This window comes from Helianthus annuus, chromosome 4 (assembly GCF_002127325.2).
Source record: "Helianthus annuus cultivar XRQ/B chromosome 4, HanXRQr2.0-SUNRISE, whole genome shotgun sequence".
Classification (NCBI taxonomy): domain Eukaryota; kingdom Viridiplantae; phylum Streptophyta; class Magnoliopsida; order Asterales; family Asteraceae; genus Helianthus; species Helianthus annuus.
In genome coordinates, this window is record NC_035436.2 from 57,042,916 (window position 1) to 57,059,565 (window position 16,650).

The following is a 16,650-nucleotide window of genomic DNA, read 5'->3' on the forward strand; positions in this document are numbered from 1 at the left end:
TCTGGAGTCAAATAATTTCTTTTGAAAAAGTAGAGTGGACAAACTTTGATGTTATTGTAATGTTGTCTTTTAAATATATAGATTTAAAAATAAATTACTTTTGTCATTTTTCTATATAATTATTCACACGTTCCACACAAAATTGTATTTATTGATCAAAATATTGTGAGTTATTTATGTTAGACCTACCAAACCTTCAGGGGACAACCATTAAAAACGTCCACCCATGACATAATATTCTAGTTGTTTGCTTGTCCCTTACTAAAACTGTGTGAGTTCAGATATTTAAAAATGCAATGTTAGATAATATTTAGATGTTAAAATATATTGTTGTAAAAAAAGAAAAATAAAACTAAAAACGCCCGAGGGTAATAGCCAACAGTGGAGCAATATCCTTTTGTCACCGAGTGATGTCACGCATGACCTTTCACCTTAGAACGACCAAAAGAGACGTGTTGAATTAAGTCGTCAATAGTAAACCTATGTCGTTGAGACATTTTCTTTGACATCACTCGATCTCTTTTAATATCTCTTTTCATATGTATAAAGTGTATATAGTTGTTTAGTTTTCGGTAGATTGTTATTTATTGTTGGTAACAAATTTAAGAAACGCAATTATTATGATAAATAATTTATTATAGAAAGTTATAATTGATTGTCAATTTAAACCCAAAGATATATGTAAACTTAGTAATCATATTTGGACTATGTTTAAATCCCCTTCACTCAGATACATCTTGATCTGGTAGTTAAGGGGATGTGGGAAGCTTTGCTTTTCTTGTAGGTTCTGGGTTCAAGTCCAGGCAAGGAGGGATTTAATACTACCTTGGTGATACTAACTACTAACCTGGTTAGCGATATTCTAACCGTACGCCGTTCAAAAAAAATAAAAAATAATAATAAATAAATCCCCTTGGGCGCATTTATTATGTCACACCAATATCATAGCGTCCCTTTATAAGGGTGGGCGGGGTACCCACCGATTTGCAATCGGGGACCCCTCTTGCCGCATAGGTAAGGTGCCGCCAACTCCAGCGGTGAAGAGAGAGAGGCAATAAAACGGTGGGGAGCTGCCGAAGAGGGGGGAGGAGAGAGGGAGAGCTTGACCAATCAAAAGTTTCCTTTTTTTTAAAAAAAAAAAAAAACCAATTCACCTAAGAGGGGAGTGCCGTCATCAAAAAGGGGTATTAGGGGAGTGTTAGAGGGGAGTTGACGTGGCTTATTCTGGTTGGTTACGTGTAAGAGGGGGACTCACCTATTAGGTGAGCACCCCTTACACCCTAAACTCTAAGAGGCATTTTCTCTCACATCAATATCATAACGTCCCTTTAGAAAACGTGTAATGGTTAATGCTCTTTCAATCATCACTTTCCATTTTATTCTACACTTCATTTGGTGTTATCCTACAAATTTCTCTCCCTCTTCATGCCCTTATAAGACCATGTGTAGTGGTGAACTAACATAATGCCCCCACCATGGGCATTATCCGACACGTGACATCCTAATCAGCGTTGGGGCATTATAGCAAAAGAGGTGTAGTGGGGCATTATTCCAATAACGCCCATATTATTTTTAATGAAAAAAAAACACACGAAATACATTCAAAAGTTACCTTTTTCAAAAGTTGTCAGAATTTCATGTTCAAAGTTGATTGGTGGGTAGCTCAAAGTTGTCAGAAGTCAAACCAAATGCAGCGTTTTAAATATAACGTTAACAACAAATTTTTCAAAAAATAACTCCCCAAAACGCCTAGTGTAGTGGGGGAGGGGGCGTTTTGGGGCGTTTTTTTTCAATTTTTTTTAAAAATAACGCCCCACTACGGGTGGTCTAATGCATAGTGTGGTGTTAGGGACGTTATCAAGGCTCTTCACGCCGGCCCCTATAATACCTCATTACACATGGCCTTGGGTGTTATTAGCAAAGCTACAAAAGTTATTCTTTTAAATGTTGGTAAACAAAACGAAGCTTAAAATAGGACGTTAAGTACACTGCAAGTCAAATTTGAAATTCCAAATTTGAATTATAAGATGTAACAGAGTCATACAATGTTAAATTTTTGAGTTAAGGGTACGACGTAGTGGAATAATATGCAACATGTTAATCATCACTTATATAGTTTTATACATAAATGAGACGATGAATATACATTATTGTGCAAACTTATATACATAATTATACAACTTTATATGTATAATCACACAATCTTATATATAGGGTGGAGATACAATAGGAAGTTTATTTGCCTAGGAAGGATAGGAAGTGATCTTGATTATTCATTAAGTTAATCAAGGGCTAAGATTAAATCAGGAAAATTGAAAGGAAGAAAAGAGGCGCGTGAGTTTGTTCAAGGGCATTCTAGTCAATCCAAGCCAATAGTTTTTCTCTCCTCTAATTCCCCCCCATTTTTTAAACGTTAATAACTCTTTCATACGACATTATTTTTTTATAAAAATTGCACCAAAAAAACGAGTGTTTTTTTATCTTTAAAACGAGTATACTATTGCTATATTTAAAAAAAAAATTAAAACCCAGTTGCGTAAAACGCAATAGAAAAACCACCAGTTACGTAAAACGCAATGAAAAAAAAACCTAAAAAATGACATTTTTCTAAAACGCAATGCACCAAAAACACAAAGAAATGACTTATTTGTAAAACGCAATGGCCAGAAAACACACAGAAATGTCTTATTTGTAAAACGCAATGGCCAGAAAACACATAAAATGTGTTTTACCTAAAACGCAATGCACCAAAAACACAAATAAATGACTTATTTGTAAAACGCAATGGCCAGAATACACTTAAAATGTCTGTTTTCTAAAACGCAATGGACTGAAAACACATAAAAAAGTGTTTTACCTAAAACGTAATGCACCAAAAACACAAAGAAATGTCTTATATGTAAAACGCAATGGCCAGAAAACACTTAAAAATGACTCATTCTAAAACGAAATGGACTGAAAACACCTAAAAAATGTGTTTTACCTAAATGAGCCAATTTATGGAAAATTAATTTTTCTGATGCGTTTTTAGTACAGCAATTCAACCCCAGCCAGGGGCTCTGCCCCTTGGACCCCACCAGGGGCTGCCGCCCCTGGGACCCCGCTACCGGGGGCTGCCGCCCCCGGACCCCCGCAAAGATCGTAAAACGCAATGACTAAATCAAAAACCCAGATCATGAAAATGAAATTAAAGAATTTCTTACATGGATCGAAGCCGATTTCTTCATCAATTGACAAATTTTGAATGATAGAAACACTTATCAACGCTCGAATCGAACGAATCGAGTGATTATCTCCAAAATCACCGGAAAAAACGAGATTTTTTTATGAAATTAAACTGGGTTTTCTTCAAAAAAAAAGCTGAAGAACACGTTGATCGGATTCTAAATCATTGATTGGTGATGAAAATCGCACTATAATGTAGTGATTATTGAGATAGAAAGTGAAGAAATAGTTGAAGATGGTGGGTTTTTGAATTTACTGGGTTTTGAAAAAGGAAGAATAAGGAGTTGGATTGACTAAAATACCCTTTCTCTTTATTTTAAAATTTGCCACATGTCATAATCCTATGGCTTCCTATCCTTCCTAGCGAAAATTAACTTCCTATTTGATCTTTTCCCCTTATATATAATCATTATGCAGTCTATATGAACATAATTACACATGTTTTAAATATTATTTTCAAAGTATGTTAACACAATACTCAAATTAAAATACTCAAATTAAAGATAAATACTCGATTTTATGATGTAAGTTTGCTGATAAAAATAATAAAACAGTAGGGTAAGGTTGCTGGTATGTGAATTGGAGGTCATGAGATCGAGTCGTGGAAACAGCCCGTTACAGAAATATAAGGTACGTAAGGATAAGGATACGTACATCAGGTTCAATTAAGTTGGTTTGGGCGTTTAAGTACTGAGTTTGACCTAGTGATTAGCGAAGTGTTTATGTATGTGAATTTTTATAACATGAGGAATGCATATATGATGTTGTTTATGGTTTTTTTGAAACTTTAATCTTATGTGCATGAATTGTTTAGTTTTAATTTATTAAATATACTTGATCATAATTATATAAAGCGGACAAACTTTGATGTTATTGTAGTGTTGTCTTTTAAATATATAATATACTAGGTTATAACCCCGTATATTACACGGGTTGAATAAATAAATTTTATATACTAAATAATAAAATAGTATATCTTTAAAAACCTTCTTTATTGCACGGGTTGAATAAATATAATTTTATATGTTAAATAATAAAAAGTTATATCTATAAGAACAACATTATACGGGTTGAATAAATGTAATTTTATATACCAAATAAAAAAGTTATATCTTTAAAACACGTGTACTGCACGAGTTGAATAAATGTAATATTGTTTACCAAATAATAAGAATAATACATCTTTAAAGACCTCATTTATTACACAGGTTAATAAATATAATTTTGTGTACCAAATAATAAAAAAATACATCTTTAAAAATATGCGTATTACACGGTTTGAACAAATGTAATTTTCTGTACTAAATAATAAAAAATATATATTCTTAAAAACCCCGTGTATTGTACGAATTGAATAAATCTAATTTTATACATCAAATAATAAAAAATTATATCTTAAAAACTTCTTGTATATCCGTTAATTTTATATTAAGTTTCGTAAAACCTGTTTGACCCCCAACGTCTAGCCCAAACAATAATTTTTTAACATCTAAACCCCCGTCTTTTTTTTTCTAACCTTTTTGGCCCCTAACGTCTTTTTTTCTAACCCTCTTGGCCCCTAACATTTAATGCATGGGGTTAGTGTTATGGGCCAAAAGGGTTAAAAAAAGAAAACATTGGGGGCTCAGATGTTAAAAATAACATTTAATGGATGAGGTTAGTGTTAGGGGCCAAAAGAGTTAGAAAAGAATACGTTGGGGCTCGGATGTTAAAAGATTCTTTCTTTAAGCTAAAAGGGTAAAAGTGATATAACCACATGGGCCAAAATCGTAATTTACTCTAAACAATATTATAAATTAGAATAAGATTAAACTAAATGATAATTATCCATAACATATTAAACTAAATAATATTTAGTAGAAGGATTATCTATAATTAATTAGAAAAGATTAAATTAAAATAATAATTATCTATAAGAGATGCTTTAATATGATGACAAGTGTCCCAAAAGTGGTTTCTTTTATTATATAGTATAGATAATTTAAAAATAAAGAGTTAATTACTGTTTTCGTCCCTGAGGTTTGTCAAAAATAACGGTTTCAGTCCATTAGTTTAAAAATTGCGATTTCAATCCATTAGTTTCATTTTCGTAACCATTTCAGTCCACTAACTTAACTCCATCCATTTATTTTGTTAACTTTGAGTTAACTAACTAATTCAGGGACGGTTTGCGTCAGTTTTAGAAACACAGGGACTTAAGTGTAAACTCTAAAACATTAAAACAAAAAAAAATAGTAAATTCCAAAAAATCAAAAAAATTCCAAAAAACCAAACAAATTTCAAAAAATTCTAAAAAATAATAAAAATTCTAAAAAATTATAAAAATTCTAAAAAAATCCAAAAAATCCGTTTCGGCGCAAACTGTTTCGAACCCGAACCGTTTCGAGCTGAACCGTCCGTACCGTTTCGACCCGAACCGTTTCGAGCCGAACCGTTTCGACCCGTACTGTTTCGAAGCTGAACCGTTTCGAGCTGAACCGTTTCGAACCGAACCGTTTCGACCCGTACCGTTTCGAAGCCGAACCGTTTCAAGCCGTACCGTTTCGAACCGAACCGTGCCGTTTCGAACCGAACCGTTTCGAGCTGAACCGTTTCGAACCGAACCGTGCCGTATCGAACCGAACCGTTTCGAGCTGAACCGTATCGAATCGTACCGTTTCGACCCGAACTGTTTCGAAGCCGTACCGTTTCGAAGCCGAACCATTTCGGTTCGATACGGCACGGTTCGCGTCGAAACGGTACAGCTTGAAACGGTTCGGTTCGATACAGCACAGTTCGGTTCGAAACAGTTCAGCTCGAAACGGTTCGGTTCGAAACGGTACGGCTTGAAACGGTTCGGCTTCGAAACGGTACGGGTCGAAACGGTTCGGTTCGAAACGGTTCAGCTCGAAACGGTTCGGCTTCGAAACGGTACGGGTCGAAACGGTTCGCGTCGAAACGGTTCAGCTCGAAACGGTACGGACGGTTCAGCTCGAAACGGTTCGGGTCGAAACGGTACGGGTCGAAACGGTTCGCGTCGAAACGGTTAAGCTCGAAACGGTTCGGGTTCGAAACAGTTCGCGCCGAAACGGATTTTTTGGATTTTTTAGAATTTTTATTATTTTTTAGAATTTTTTGGAATTTGTTTGGTTTTTTTGGAATTTTTTTGATTTTTTGGAATTTACTATTTTTTTGTTTTAATGTTTTAGAGTTTACACTTAAGTCCCTGTGTTTCTAAAACTGACGCAAACCGTCCATGAATTAGTTAGTTAACTCAAAGTTAACAAAATAAATGGATGAAGTTAAGTTAGTGGACTGAAATGGTTACGAAAATGAAACTAATGGACTGAAATCGCAATTTTTAAACTAATGGACTGAAACCGTTATTTTTGACAAAACTCAGGGACGAAAACAATAATTAACTCAAAAATAAATTACTTTTGTCATTTTTTCTGTATAATTCACACGTTCTACACAAAATTGTATTTATTGATCAAAAACATTGTGAGTTATTATTGTTGACCTACCAAACCTTCAGGCGACAACCCAATAAACGTCCACCCATGACATAATCTTTTTTTTTTGTAAGGTTTTTGTCCCTAAAATAATTGTGTGAGTTTAAATATCTAGAAATGCAATGTTAGATAATATTTAGGTGTTAAAAGTTGTTGTGAAAAAAGGAAAAAAAAAACTAAAAACGCCCAAGAGTAGTCACCGAGTGATGTGACACATGACCTTAGAACGACCAAAAGAGACGTGTTGCATTAATTCGTCAATCGTAAACTTATGTTGTGGAGTCTATTTTAAAGACATTTTCTTTGACATCACTCTCTTGTGCTATCTCTTTCCATATGTATACAGTGTATATAGTTAGTTTTCGAAGATTGTTATTTATTGTTGGTAACAAATTTGAGAAACATCAATGAGGTGGTGGTCCATTGGTAAAGGCAAAGCCTTTAAAACACCTAGGTTGAGAAGGGGAAGGTCTTGGGTTCAAGTCCTATAGACGACAGGGATTAAAGAAATTAACCGTTAAAAAAAACAAATTTGAGAAACGCAATTGTTATCATAAATACTTTATTATAGAAAGTTATAGTTGAGAGAGGATGGATGGATTAGCAGCGGGGTTTTTGATTTTGGTTAGATTGAAGAAATAGGGAAAAGGGAGGGGATGGAGATAGAATCGGAAGAGGAAAGAAGAACATATTGGAGTTGGTGATATAAAGTCTTGAAGAAGAGTTTAAAGACAGACACAGAGATAAATTACTAAATTAACCTTTAGGTTTTAAAATAATAGTGTATATGTGTTATTGTCTGATTGGTAGAAAGTGGTCCATACGGTTCTCGCAAATGAAGGTGGTTTTCATTTGAACCGGTCCCTATATATATATATATATAGTGGAGGGTTCAAATTAGAAGAAAATTCTTTGTAAAAAGAAAAAAGAAGAAATTTCAACCAATAGAAATGCTTCATTAGACTTCATTTAATATTTGTACTTAATGTAACTATAAGGGTATATTAGTAAACTTACATACATCATTAATTGGTAGTTTCATCTTTAATAACTAACTATATTAAATTTGTAACTTATTTTTAAAATATATATTTTTCACAAAAAATAAAAATAAAAATTCATTTATAGTGTAGGATAAATACGAGGCGTGTAGAATAAATTACGAGTTGTGTAGGATAAATTTCAATATGTGTAGGATAAATTTCGAAATGTGTAGGATAACTTTTGATGTGTGTAGGCAAAAATATTTAGTGTGGAGGATTATAGTCTTAATTACTAATTAATTAGTTAAACATAATAATAAATGAGATGAGAAACAAATTATTTAATGTTTTACAGTTATACCCTTTTATTCTTTTTCTTCTCAATAAAATTTTCTTCTCAAATGAACCTTCCCCTATATATATATATATATATATATATATATATATATATATATATATATATATATATATATATATATAGTGGAGGGTTCAAATGAGAAGAAATTTTTTGTAAGAATAAGAACGAAGAAATTTCAAACAATAGGAATGCTTCACTAGAGTTTATTTAATATTTGTACTTAATGTAACTATAAGTGTATATTGGTAAACTTACATAAATCATTAATTGGTAGTTTCATCTTTAATAACTAACTATATTAAACTAGAGTTGATCCCCTGTATTGCAGGGTTGGATTTTTTAACGTGATTTAAATGCACATCTTAAATTAGAAATTGAAAGCGAAATATCAGTCGTTACAAATTGTATACCGAAACGTATATAAAAATAGAAAATTTAGAACGCATTAGTACCCAAAATCATGTTGGGCAGTACCAAAAGGATATTGAAGTGAAAACATTTAAAGAATTATTAAGAAAAACATTTAGTTAAATACAAAAGCCCTTTATTTAAAAGTATAAAAAATTTTGTATACAATTTAGATAGAGTTATCAATTAAAATTAAAAATATAACAAACTTAAAGCAGTCCATCACCAAATTATTATTAAAATAAATTTGTTATATAAATATTCATACATTATTCAAATATTACACATATACACCGTTTGATTGAACACTTATATGTCTATGTGAAGAGAAATCAAAGAGGGGCCAAAATGAAAACTTTGAAAAATTAGTTCTCAAAGTAAAGAAACGAAGACATCACTATTCCTCGTGATGATGTGAATTAATACATATGAACAATTTGTAACTTATTTTTAAGATATATATTTTTCTCAAAAAATAAAAATAAAAATTCATTTATAGTGTAGGATAAATACGAGGCGTGTAGGATAAATTACGAGTTGTGTAGGATAAATTTCAATATGTGTAAGATAAATTTCGAAATGTGTAGGATAACTTTTAATATGTGTAGGCAATTTTTTTTAGTGTGGAGGATGATAGTCTTAATGACTAATTAACTAGTCAAACATAATAATGAATGAGATGAGAAAAAAACTATTTAATATTTTACAATTGTACACTTATGTTCTTTTTCTTCTGAATAAATTTTTTTTCTCAAATAAATCTTCCCCTATATATATATATATATATATATATATATAATCACATAATCTTATATATATTCATTATGCAATCTATATGTACAATATTACTTTTTTTTTAAATATCATTTTTTGCAGTATGTCAACATTATACTTATTAGAGTAGATTACAAATTTTGTCCTTTGGCGCAAATTTTGTAATTAACGTTTCAAAACCCTACACGTTATATCCTTTGGTCCTAATCAAATTAGTTTTTCTTGTTAAATCAAACTACATAAGGGTAATTTCGTCTTTAACAAAGACAAAGCCTTACCTTTGAGAGGGAGAGATTTTGGGTTCAAACATATGACTAGAATTAAAAGAAATTTACCGTCCAAAAAAATACCAAAATACTCGGTTTTCTGGTGTAGTTTTTAGAAAAAATCTTATATACATAATTATACAACTTTGTATATATATAATCATATAATCTTATATATTCATTATGCAATCTATATGTACAATATTATATTTTTTACGATACATTTCTTTGAAGTATTTCAACACTATACCTAATTTAAAAATAGCAAAATACTCAGTTTCTTGTTGTAAATTTTAGAAAAACTTATTTAAGTATAAAAGTGAAAAGCATCTAAAAAATGGTTTAATTAGATTAAAAAAGGTCATGTGTTTTGCTTTTTTACAATTTTCTTTAAGCTAATTAGTAAATTGTTAAGGATTTTGTCTTAGCTAAGGTTTGCCATTTTCAACATACAATTTTATTTTGCACACTGCACACAACTTTTTAACTTTCTATTTGATCTGATATACCTATATCTTTATATACATAATTCATCCTTTGATTTTCTCTTTCCAATTGTATTTTCTTCAATTAACTATAACTTAGCTTATTTTTTTAATAGTTAATATTACATCTTTACATCAATAATCTTAAAATATCCTTCATGCCTAACTTAATTAATAACTAGTAAAAAAGATACAAGAGAAACAAAATTTGATTAATTTGTCGTTTCTAACTTATCAGGGGCGGAACCAGAGGGGGGTCAAGAGGATCCGTTGACCCTCCGGTCACCGGAAGTTTTTGAATTTTTATTTATAAATTTTGAGTTTTTGAAGATCAAACTTAGAGATGGACCCCCTAATTTGAACCAATATAGAATATAAGCTTATGATGACCCCCTAACTAAATCGTTCTGGTTTCGCCACTACAACTTATTTAGTCTCCAAAAGTAGATTTTTTTTATAGGAAAATTTCATTCAAAAAACACTACAAGCGGACCTCAAAACAAGGACCCCCGGGCAACCAAACGACATTACATCACATCCAACGGATATTTATACCAAACGTTCCAATCTAAATCTTTAAATCTAGCTCTATTTCGAATCCAAAAATACGACGACGATTTTATGTTTTCCATCACTTCAATCGCTCTTCTAGACTTGTTTTGAAAAATACGAGCATTACGTTCATTCCATAACGCCCACATCGTAGTAAAAATAATACCTCTTAGAATGTATTTCGCCTTTTCGTGTTAGTCTCCACAAGTAGATAAGAAGTAATATCTTAATAATTAAAATAAGTAAAGTAAACAGCATAATTATAAACACTAAACTTATAAATAAAGTAAACAACATAATTTTAAACCCTAAATTTATATTGCCCACATTGCTCTCTTTTATGATAGTTTGGGTGCTTTTGCCTTGAGGTTGACAACATTGCGCATGTGATATTGTTATTATTGTTATAAATTATTAAAAAAATCGCAAGTGAAGTGAGAATCATATGATATCCATGTGAGACCCATTTTCTTAAAGGTATTGGACCCAATCACATAACAAACAGTTTACAGCTTAATAACAGTTACTTTGAGTTAGCATTAAAAAAGAACAAAGACTAGAAAACATTAAGAATCAGATTAATACTAAAATTTAAATAACCATATATACCCATATGTATATGTATGCATCTTTATTTAGTCATCTTTAAATATACTCATTCTAATGTATTGCAATTGCATACTTATGACTTTTTAATTCTTTATCTTAGAAACATTCTCAAACTTTTTGTGATTTCCAAACTAATCCCTTTACACACATAACACATTGTTTATGGTTTGGTTTAAAATGGCGAAACCATTCAAACCGATCACGGTTTGGTTTCATAGTTGGTTATTTTATTTCACTTTCGGTCGATTTGTTTTAAAAAGTTCGAACCGTAGCAAATGGTTTGTTTTACGGTTTATACTGAAAACCGGTCGTAAGAAACCGGACCGGACCATCGTATTTGATTATTTTTATTTATTAAATATATATATAGCGTTAGACACAACTTATTTATATTATAGAATTTAAATAAATTTGGCATAACTATTAAATCAGAAAGATTACATCGTAAAAATAAAAGAGTTTCTTTCCCTTTTTAACCTAACACCCACTTGATGTGCTTTTTGGAACTTTTGTTTACTAGGTTACTAAAAATTTAGACACGAGTTAGTTCACATATGAATTTACCCTATAAAGTCACCTGGTTTTGTTTAATATATTACATTTGGTTATAAGTTAATATAAATTTACATATACATTAATATTTGTTTTCCGTTTTAATCTATGATCATACACATGAATTTGTACAATGGATTTACACATTCAATAAATATAAAATACTAGTTCAAATGTGAACGTATGTTAGTGAATCGGTTTCAAATTTATAAGTGAAACACAACTTTTGTTAACTGATTCATTATCGCTATATACAAAATCGTCAAATATACTAACCACTATCCAAATTCATCATCTATTACATATAATAAAGTAAACTCAATGTGTACACGTGGCAACTTTTTAGATGAATGAATTGTTGATTTTGGCGGGGGTTTGGTATTGAGAATGAGTTCGTATATGGGTCTATACATACCCGAATTCCTCTTGATTCGGATCCATTAGAAACAAAAGAACCCCTTATCCCTCTTTTGCAGAAACCCTAGCGTCAAAATCTCTCAGCCAATCTCTCAGCCAATTCCTTCTTCTTCCCTTCAATGCACAGCGATCTACAAGGTATGGTTATTAAATCCTTCTTTTCTTCTTCAACAATCTTACATCCACTTTTATAATCATCCGTTATTTCTTCAACAATCTTACATCCACTTTTATAATCATCCGTTATTTGCTCTTCGATTGCATATTTGTAGTCGTGTTCTAACTTTTGTCTTCGATAGATGTTCTTCACTTCTTTAGTTTGTGTATTACTAATGTGTATATGATTAACCCATAGCCACTGTTGCAAATCGATTCATCAGTGCTTAATTTGCTGAGGAATTTCAAGAATCTTTGATTAGTGAGGAACTTTTTCATGCTAAAACTGTTACATTGTTTGAAAGTTGTGTTCCCTTTATCCACGTACTAAAAATTTACATGGTGTTAGCCTTTCATATTTATTAATGGTTTCAAGGAGTTTTTATAATAAAAAATTATATACGGTTGATTATTTAAATTGATTCTACATGTCCAATGTGAGTGAGAGTCTTATTATCCTTAAGAAATTGATTATTTAAAGGATGCTTTTATTTATTTTTGTAAATGTTTACAGATGATAAAGGCGTTTGGTTTATGATGTGCTTTTGAAGCAGGCAACTTTAGTTAAAGATCAAGTTATTGAGGTTAAACTAGATATTATGCTTCTTTAAATAGTTGGGTTATTGGGTGAATCTTTTGGTCTTTTGACAGAAGTGAAGAAGTTTGTTCAGAGTATGCCAAGACACTCTATTTAGGTCAGTTAGCCTATTTTTTTGCTCCTTAAATTTCTTACAAGAATTTGAATTTACTTTTTCTTAACTTTATTTGGGTTAACTGAATTGTTTATAATATGACATTTAAAAGAACCATGCTAATAGCCCATAAGAGGCGAAAAGCTATCTGGGCGATTTATGGTGAGGATTATGTATCGGTATGTCTAAATGATGGTTACAAATGTGAAAATTTTCTAGATCGACTTGTGTTATAGGTTGAAGCTTGAGCTTTCTTAGCAATAACTGATTAAAATGATGTTGTATACTTTGAAGGGTCTATCACGATACCGTTGAGCTATCTTTTTTTGGATTTGTACAAAATATTTTGATAGCATGGGTATTTAGACTGGTCATCCTCTTCCAGCTTCTATTATTTCTTTTCTTGAGTGGTGAGATAATTTAAAATATAGCGCGTTAAAATGATTCATGTAGTATAGAGTATGATTTGATCTTTTGATTCTAATCAATTCCTTTTACATATTTGATTGTTTGGACTTATGTGGCAAGCAGATGATGTTGCTTCAGTTGCACTCATTCCAACTCCAGTTTCAGTTTCAACAAATCCAAAGTGGCTACTGAACTCGCATTAAAATACATTACACTTAGACCTTTCAGTTGGGATCAAGATACTGACAAAGTCAATGTGAGGGTGTATTTTTGTGTTAATTGTCTACCAGTTGTAAGTTTATAACTATATATTATTTATTCTTGCTAGCTTTTAAATGGAAGGAAAATTTATTTACCAGGTACACTTTCTTTTTGTATCTAGAAGGACCATTTTCATTCTTCATCGTTTTATGCCTTTTAATGGGTGAATGCTTTTGTTACCCACTTAATTGTGAGTTGGTTGATTTTGGGTTACCCTTTACCTTTTTAATCTCTGTCGGGTCAAATAAAAAACCTAGATATGAAGTAAACAGGTCAAATGGATTGAAAATCACCTAAAATATATTAAAGCATGCAATCTCTATCTATTAGTTTACTTAGAAGGTGAATATAGACATGTTTTGGTAGCCTTCCCACCAGCTAATGTCAAGTGTAGTTCTTATTTTCAAGAAATTAACCGGTGAATGCTGAGTTTTGAATATTATTTTATTTTCATTGTAGTTTGAATTGACTATTCATGCAATAAAGGTCGTGTTTTTTGTTGCTTACAGGGTAATACCAACGGTTCTAGGAACAAAACCAGAATTACTCTGACAATTTATGTGTTCTTTTGAACGAAGATAGAATCTTGATTATAAAAAAGAACTCCAAATCTAATGAATCTGTTTGGTTTCTTGAGGTAATAGTATTCACATTTATTGATCTTGAAATGATAGCGTTCGTTAGGTTTTATTAGGTGGACACACAATTTAGACGAGACCAAAAAAGTTTGAAACAAAAGTTGTTGCTTGGAGTGAGGGGTTATTGGTAATGCTGAGCGGCCCATAGTAATTAGTAGCCCGTGTATGTCGGGTTTGTAATATGTCAAAAACGTTTTGTCAAGTGATGGTTTGATTTGAATTCACTAAATTTTATGGTTTGCAAGTATATCATGAAGATATGAAGATGTTTTGATGATGATACCAAGTTTAAACCACTATAACTAAATGAAATTGTTCTGACTTATTTAGAGATGTATGAACAATTTATATATTTTGTTTAAAAATTATGTGTATTTAATTTTCAACTTATTTAAGTTAATATATTTTATTTCACTTGATTATAAATTAAAGCTGTATAATATTTTTATTTGTTAAACCGCGTGTATACGCGGGCTCTAACCTAGTCATTCACTACAAGAAAAACAACTTTTGTATTTTTAATTATTTATTAGTCAAAACTAAAAAACCAAACAAAATTATTTTTTCCAATAGAGACTATTTAAGTTGGAAGGCACTATATGATGTACCACTATTTAAATTCACCACTGAGTTTGTAACGTATAGAATTAACCACCTCTAAAATCCACTATCCAAATTTTATCATACTAAATTATGAAACCACATGCAAATATCAAATATAATTTGGAGCCATCATCTCTTCTTCCTCATATAAGTAAGTAGGGGTGTTTAAGATCGAATTATCCGATTTTCGTATATTCAAAAATTTTGGATAATGATATTAATATCCGAACCCGTATTCGAAATTTAGAATATCCAATTTTCAAATATCCGAAATTTCGGATACGGATTCGGATATCCAAACGGATATCCGAATTCATAGAAAAAATTCAAAAGATTCGTTTCGTGCATAAATTAAAACTAACCCTTACATTTGATTCGAAATTGCCAACTTTAAAAACAAGGAACTATTATAAATTCACATCAGAATCCGATTATTCACTATTTTTTACTATATTTCAAACTAAACATAGTGCTCATATACCATATATATTTAAAAGAATTATTAGTTTTCAGATAATCGGATAATCCGATTATACGAAAATTTGGATTATCCGGTTTTCGGATATCCAAAAATTCGGATATTTTGAATAAAAAACGCTTGTTATTATGATAAAAAATTAACATGTAAAAAATGCCCTTTATTATTTAATTAAGTAAAAAAACATATTAAACAAAATATTAATTGTGGGACCCACATATATATATATATATATATAGGGGGCTGCTAGAATGAAAACCACCCCGAGTTGTAAGAACCGCGAGAACTACACCCTACAGAGCGCCGTTCGCCGCGATTTTTTTTTACAAGTAAATGTGTGCATTATAAACACGGCCGTAAAAAATCACGGCGAACGGCGCTCCGTGGGGTGTAGTTTTTTACACCTCAAGTTTGGTGTTTTTTAATTTTTTTTCTTTTTTCTTTTTTTTTTCACCAAACTTGAGGTGTAAAAAACTACACCCACGGAGCGCCGTTCGCCGTGATTTTTTACGGCCGTGTTTATAATGCGCACATCTACTTGTAAAAAAAATCGCGACGAACGGCGCTCCGTGGGGTGTAGTTCTCGCGGTTCTTACAACTCGAGGTGGTTTTCATTCTAGCGGCTCCCTATATATATATATATATATATATATATATATAAACTAACCATCAACACCACCCCCACCTCTTATTCTCCGGCCGCCTTTACCGTCCGGGATCTTAACAATTATAGGTCAGAAAATGTGTGACAACTCGTATTTTAGACTTCCTTTGTATTTTAGTGTAACTTGTATGAACGTTATGAGATCATGTGATGTGATTAGTTTCAATAGAATGTTGCGAGTCTGATTGTTATATAATGATGTATAGTATATAAATGTATATATAACTTGGTCGCACAAGGTGTGCTTAATCGCACAACATCCACTGAACCGCACAACTCATCCTGGATATGGGCTAGTCCACGGCCCAAAATGAAACCCAAGGATGGGTTTCTGTAACATCCCGAAAATATAAAACTATATATTAAATTATAAAGTATTAAATAAACAAGAACAAACTAACTAGGACGAAATAACCCAGTAAGTTATAAGTCTTGTGTTAACTCAAAAGTGGGTTAGAAACACTTAAATATGAACTAATAAAAATTAGGAGGACTAAAAGTGTCTAATTGGAAATTAATTATAATAAAATCAATTTATTAAAAACAAAACACACACTTGTGTTTTGTTCTGGAAATCGATCAGAAGCAGGGGGCGATCCCAAGCTCCCCAAAACCCTAGTTCCTGTT

At 31.5% G+C, this 16,650-nt stretch overlaps 1 long non-coding RNA gene across 5 annotated transcripts; it reads left to right on the forward strand.

Moving 5' to 3' along the window:
- Nucleotides 1-12,033: 12,033 nt before the first annotated feature.
- On the forward strand, nucleotides 12,034-14,558 carry LOC110936473. Of its 5 annotated transcripts, none has more exons than XR_004891129.1 (6): nucleotides 12,035-12,261; nucleotides 12,794-12,863; nucleotides 12,931-12,974; nucleotides 13,503-13,635; nucleotides 13,739-13,830; nucleotides 14,150-14,558. It is a non-coding gene; the product is annotated as an uncharacterized LOC110936473 (long non-coding RNA). The 5 variants fall into 5 exon arrangements; XR_004891127.1 differs by lacking the exon at nucleotides 13,739-13,830 and adding an exon at nucleotides 13,708-13,738 and having other exon boundaries at nucleotides 12,037-12,261; XR_004891125.1 differs by having other exon boundaries at nucleotides 12,034-12,261; nucleotides 13,503-13,830.
- The last annotated feature ends 2,092 nt before the right edge of the window (nucleotides 14,559-16,650 follow it).